The sequence below is a fragment of the Camelus dromedarius genome, chromosome 35 (genome assembly GCF_036321535.1).
Source record: "Camelus dromedarius isolate mCamDro1 chromosome 35, mCamDro1.pat, whole genome shotgun sequence".
In the NCBI taxonomy this organism is placed as follows: Eukaryota; Metazoa; Chordata; class Mammalia; order Artiodactyla; family Camelidae; genus Camelus; species Camelus dromedarius.
Window position 1 is genome coordinate 2,178,121 of NC_087470.1, and position 6,000 is coordinate 2,184,120.

Consider the following 6,000-nt stretch of genomic DNA (forward strand, 5'->3'; position numbering starts at 1 on the left):
AGGAACTTCAAACCGGCACTAGGAAACAGACTGAGAAACCAGAGTAAAAGTTTCTCCTGCAACCCGTTCCCTTTTTGTTAGATGAAAGAACGTCTCTCCACATGCTCAGTTCTGAGAGATGTGTGTGTGTGAAAGCCGCCCTTCACCTAGCTTGTTTGGAACACAAAGTTTCTTTTCTGTTGTAAACTCCACTTCCATATATATATATGGGGAGGTACTAGCTCCAACTCGGTTTTACAGTGAAAACTGCTGGAACTTCAAACCGGCACTAGGAAACAGACTGAGAAACCAGAGTAAAATTTTCTCCTGCAACCCGTTCCTTTTGTGCTAGATGAACGAACGTCTCTCCACATGCTCAGTTCTGAGAGATAAGTGTGTGTGAAAGCCGTCCTTCACCTAGCTTGTTGGGAACACAAAGTTTCTTTTAAGTTGCAAACTCCACTCCATACATATATATGGGGAGGTACTAGCTCCAACTCGGTTTTACAGTGAAAACTGCAGGAACTTCAAACCGGCACTAGGAAACAGACTGAGAAACCAGAATAAAAGTTTCTCCTGCAACCCGTTCCCTTTGTGCTAGATGAACGAACGTGTCTCCACATGCTCAGTTCTGAGAGATAAGTGTGTGTGAAAGCCGTCCTTAACCTAGCTTGTTGGGAACACAAAATTTCTTTTCAGTTGCAAACTCCACTCCATACATATATATGGGGAGGTACTAGCTCCAAACATGTTTTACAGTGAAAACTGCAGGAACTTCAAACCGGCACTAGGAAACAGACTGAGAAACCAGAGTAAAAGTTTCTCCTGCAACCCGTTCCCTTTCTGCTAGATGAACGAACGTCTCTCCACATGCTCAGTTCTGAGAGATATGTGTGTGTGAAAGCCGTCCTTCACCTAGCTTATTGGGAACACAAAGTTTCTTTTCAGTTGCAAACTCCACTCCATAAATATATATGGGGAGGTACTAGCACCAACCAGGTTTTACAGTGAAAACTGCAGGAACTTCAAACCGGCACTAGGAAACAGACTGAGAAACAAGAGTAAAAGTTTCTCCTGCAACCCGTTCCTTTTGTGCTAGATGAACGAACGTCTCTCCACATGCTCAGTTCTGAGAGATAAGTGTGTGTGAAAGCCGTCCTTCACCTAGCTTGTTGGGAACACAAAGTTTCTTTTCAGTTGCAAACTCCACTCCATACATATATATGGGGAGGTACTAGCTCCAACCAGATTTTACAGTGAAAACTGCTGGAACTTCAAACCGGCACTAGGAAACAGACTGAGAAACCAGAGTAAAAGTTTCTCCTGCAACCCGTTCCCTTTGTGCTAGATGAACGAACGTCTCTCCACATGCTCAGTTCTGAGAGATAAGTTTGTGTGAAAGCCCTCCTTCACCTAGCTTGTTGGGAACACAAAGTTTCTTTTCAGTTGCAAACTCCACTCCATACATATATTGGGGAGGTACAAGCTCCAACTCGGTTTTACAGAAAAAACTGCAGGAACTTCAAACCGGCACTAGGAAACAGACTGAGAAACCAGAGTAAAAGTTTCTCCTGCAACCCGTTCCTTTTCTGCTAGATGAACGAACGTCTCTCCACATGCTCAGTTCTGAGAGATATGTGTGTGTGAAAGCCGTACTTCACCTAGCTTTTTGGGAACACAAAGTTTCTTTTCAGTTGCAAACTCCACTCCATACATATATATGGGGAGGTACTAGCTCCAACTCGGTTTTACAGTGAAAACTGCAGGAACTTCAAACCGGCACTAGGAAACAGACTGAGAAACCAGAATAAAAGTTTCTCCTGCAACCCGTTCCCTTTGTGCTAGATGAACGAACGTGTCTCCACATGCTCAGTTCTGAGAGATAAGTGTGTGTGAAAGCCGTCCTTAACCTAGCTTGTTGGGAACACAAAATTTCTTTTCAGTTGCAAACTCCACTCCATACATATATATGGGGAGGTACTAGCTCCAAACATGTTTTACAGTGAAAACTGCAGGAACTTCAAACCGGCACTAGGAAACAGACTGAGAAACCAGAGTAAAAGTTTCTCCTGCAACCCGTTCCCTTTCTGCTAGATGAACGAACGTCTCTCCACATGCTCAGTTCTGAGAGATATGTGTGTGTGAAAGCCGTCCTTCACCTAGCTTATTGGGAACACAAAGTTTCTTTTCAGTTGCAAACTCCACTCCATAAATATATATGGGGAGGTACTAGCACCAACCAGGTTTTACAGTGAAAACTGCAGGAACTTCAAACCGGCACTAGGAAACAGACTGAGAAACAAGAGTAAAAGTTTCTCCTGCAACCCGTTCCTTTTGTGCTAGATGAACGAACGTCTCTCCACATGCTCAGTTCTGAGAGATAAGTGTGTGTGAAAGCCGTCCTTCACCTAGCTTGTTGGGAACACAAAGTTTCTTTTCAGTTGCAAACTCCACTCCATACATATATATGGGGAGGTACTAGCTCCAACCAGATTTTACAGTGAAAACTGCTGGAACTTCAAACCGGCACTAGGAAACAGACTGAGAAACCAGAGTAAAAGTTTCTCCTGCAACCCGTTCCCTTTGTGCTAGATGAACGAACGTCTCTCCACATGCTCAGTTCTGAGAGATAAGTTTGTGTGAAAGCCCTCCTTCACCTAGCTTGTTGGGAACACAAAGTTTCTTTTCAGTTGCAAACTCCACTCCATACATATATATGGGGAGGTTATAGCTCCAACCAGGTTTTACAGTGAAAACTGCAGGAACTTCAAACCGGCACTAGGAAACAGACTGAGAAACCAGAGTAAAAGTTTCTCCTACAACCCGTTCCCTTTGTGATAGATGAACGAACGTCTCTCCACATGCTCAGTTCTGAGAGATAAGTGTGTGTGAAAGCCGTCCTTAACCTAGCTTGTTGGGAACACAAAATTTCTTTTCAGTTGCAAACTCCACTCCATACATATATATGGGGAGGTACTAGCTCCAAACATGTTTTACAGTGAAAACTGCAGGAACTTCAAACCGGCACTAGGAAACAGACTGAGAAACCAGAGTAAAAGTTTCTCCTGCAACCCGTTCCCTTTTTGTTAGATGAAAGAACGTCTTTCCACATGCTCAGTTCTGAGAGATGTGTGTGTGTGAAAGCCGTCCTTCACCTAGCTTGTTTGGAACACAAAGTTTCTTTTATGTTGTAAACTCCACTCCATACATATATATGGGGAGGTACTAGCTCCAACTCGGTTTTACAGTGAAAACTGCTGGAAGTTCAAACCGGCACTAGGAAACAGACTGAGAAACCAGAGTAAAAGTTTCTCCTGCAACCCGTTCCTTTTGTGCTAGATGAACGAACGTCTCTCCACATGCTCAGTTCTGAGAGATATGTGTGTGTGAAAGCCGTCCTTCACCTAGCTTGTTGGGAACACAAAGTTTCTTTTCAGATGCAAAATCCACTCCATACATATATATGGGGAGGTACTAGCTCCAACTCGGTTTTACAGTGAAAACTGCAGGAACTTCAAACCGGCACTAGGAAACAGACTGAGAAACCAGAGTAAAAGTTTCTCCTGCAACCCGTTCCCTTTGTGCTAGATGAATGAACGTCTCTCCACATGCTCAGTTCTTAGAGATAAGTGTGTGTGAAAGCCGTCCTTAACCTAGCTTGTTGGGAACACAAAATTTCTTTTCAGTTGCAAACTCCACTCCATACATATATATGGGGAGGTACTAGCTCCAAACATGTTTTACAGTGAAAACTGCAGGAACTTCAAACCGGCACTAGGAAACAGACTGAGAAACCAGAGTAAAAGTTTCTCCTGCAACCCGTTCCCTTTTTGTTAGATGAAAGAACGTCTCTCCACATGCTCATTTCTGAGAGATGTGTGTGTGTGAAAGCCGTCCTTCACCTAGCTTGTTTGGAACACAAAGTTTCTTTTCTGTTGTAAACTCCACTCCATACATATATATGGGGAGGTACTAGCTCCAAATCGGTTTTACAGTGAAAACTGCAGGAACTTCAAACCGGCACTAGGAAACAGACTGAGAAACCAGAGTAAAAGTTTCTCCTGCAACCCGTTCCTTTTCTGCTAGATGAACGAAAGTCTCTCCACATTTTCAGTTCTGAGAGATATGTGTGTGTGAAAGCCGTACTTCACCTAGCTTTTTGGGAACACAAAGTTTCTTTTCAGTTGCAAACTCCACTCCTTACATATATATGGGGAGGTACTAGCTCCAACCAGGTTTTACAGTGAAAACTGCAGGAAATTCAAACCGGCACTAGGAAACAGACTGAGAAACCAAAGTAAAATTTTCTCCTGCAACCCGTTCCCTTTCTGCTAGATGAACGAACGTCTCTCCAAATGCTCAGTTCTGAAAGATGTTTGTGTGTGAAAGCCGTCCTTCACCTAGCTTGTTGGGAACACAAAGTTTCTTTTCATTTGCAAACTCCACTCCATACATATATATGGGGATGTACTAGCTCCAAATCGGTTTAACATTGAAAACAGCAGGAACTTCAAACCGGCACTAGGAAACAGACTGAGAAACCAGAGTAAAATTTTCTCGTGCAACCCGTTCCCTTTGTGCTAGATGAACGAACGTCTCTCCAAATGCTCAGTTCTGAAAGATGTGTGTGTGTGAAAGCCGTCCTTCACCTAGTTTGTTGGGAACACAAAGTTTCTTTTCAGTTGCAAACTCCACTCCATACATATATATGGGGAGGTACTAGCTCCAACTCGGTTTTACAGTGAAAACTGCAGGAACTTCAAACCGGCACTAGGAAACAGACTGAGAAACCAGAGTAAAAGTTTCTCCTGCAATACGTTCCCTTTCTGCTAGATGAACGAACGTCTCTCCACATGCTCAGTTCTGAGAGATAAGTGTGATTGAAAGCAGTCCTTCACCAAGCTTTTTGGGAACACAAAGTTTCTTTTCAGTTGCAAACTCCACTCCATACATATATATGGGGAGGTACTAGCTCCAACCATGTTTTACAGTGAAAACTGCAGGAACTTCATACCGGCACTAGGAAACAGACTGAGAAACCAGAGTAAAAGTTTCTCCTGCAACCCGTTCCATTTGTGCTAGAAGAACGAACGTCTCTCCACATGCTCAGTTCTGAGAGATGTGTGTGTGTGAAAGCCGTCCTTCACCTAGCTTTTTGGGAACATAAAGTTTCTTTTCATTTGTAAACTCCACTCCATACATATATATGGGGAGGTAGTAGCTCCAACTCGGTTTTACAGTGAAAACTGCTGGAACTTCAAACCGGCACTAGGAAACAGACTGAGAAACCAGAGTAAAAGTTTCTCCTGCAACCCGTTCCTTTTGTGCTAGATGAACGAACGTCTCTCCACATGCTCAGTTCTGAGAGATAAGTGTGTGTGAAAGCCGTCCTTCACCTAGCTTGTTGGGAACACAAAGTTTCTTTTCAGTTGCAAAATCCACTCCATACATATATATGGGGAGGTACTAGCTCCAACTCGGTTTTACAGTGAAAACTGCAGGAACTTCAAACCGGCACTAGGAAACAGACTGAGAAACCAGAGTAAAAGTTTCTCCTGCAACCCGTTCCCTTTGTGCTAGATGAACGAACGTCTCTCCACATGCTCAGTTCTGAGAGATAAGTGTGTGTGAAAGCCGTACTTAACCTAGCTTGTTGGGAACACAAAATTTCTTTTCAGTTGCAAACTCCACTCCATACATATATATGGGGAGGTACTAGCTCCAAACATGTTTTACAGTGAAAACTGCAGGAACTTCAAACCGGCACTAGGAAACAGACTGAGAAACCAGAGTAAAAGTTTCTCCTGCAACCCGTTCCCTTTTTGTTAGATGAAAGAACGTCTCTCCACATGCTCAGTTCTGAGAGATGTGTGTGTGTGAAAGCCGCCCTTCACCTAGCTTGTTTGGAACACAAAGTTTCTTTTCTGTTGTAAACTCCACTTCCATATATATATATGGGGAGGTACTAGCTCCAACTCGGTTTTACAGTGAAAACTGCTGGAACTTCAAACCGGCACTAGG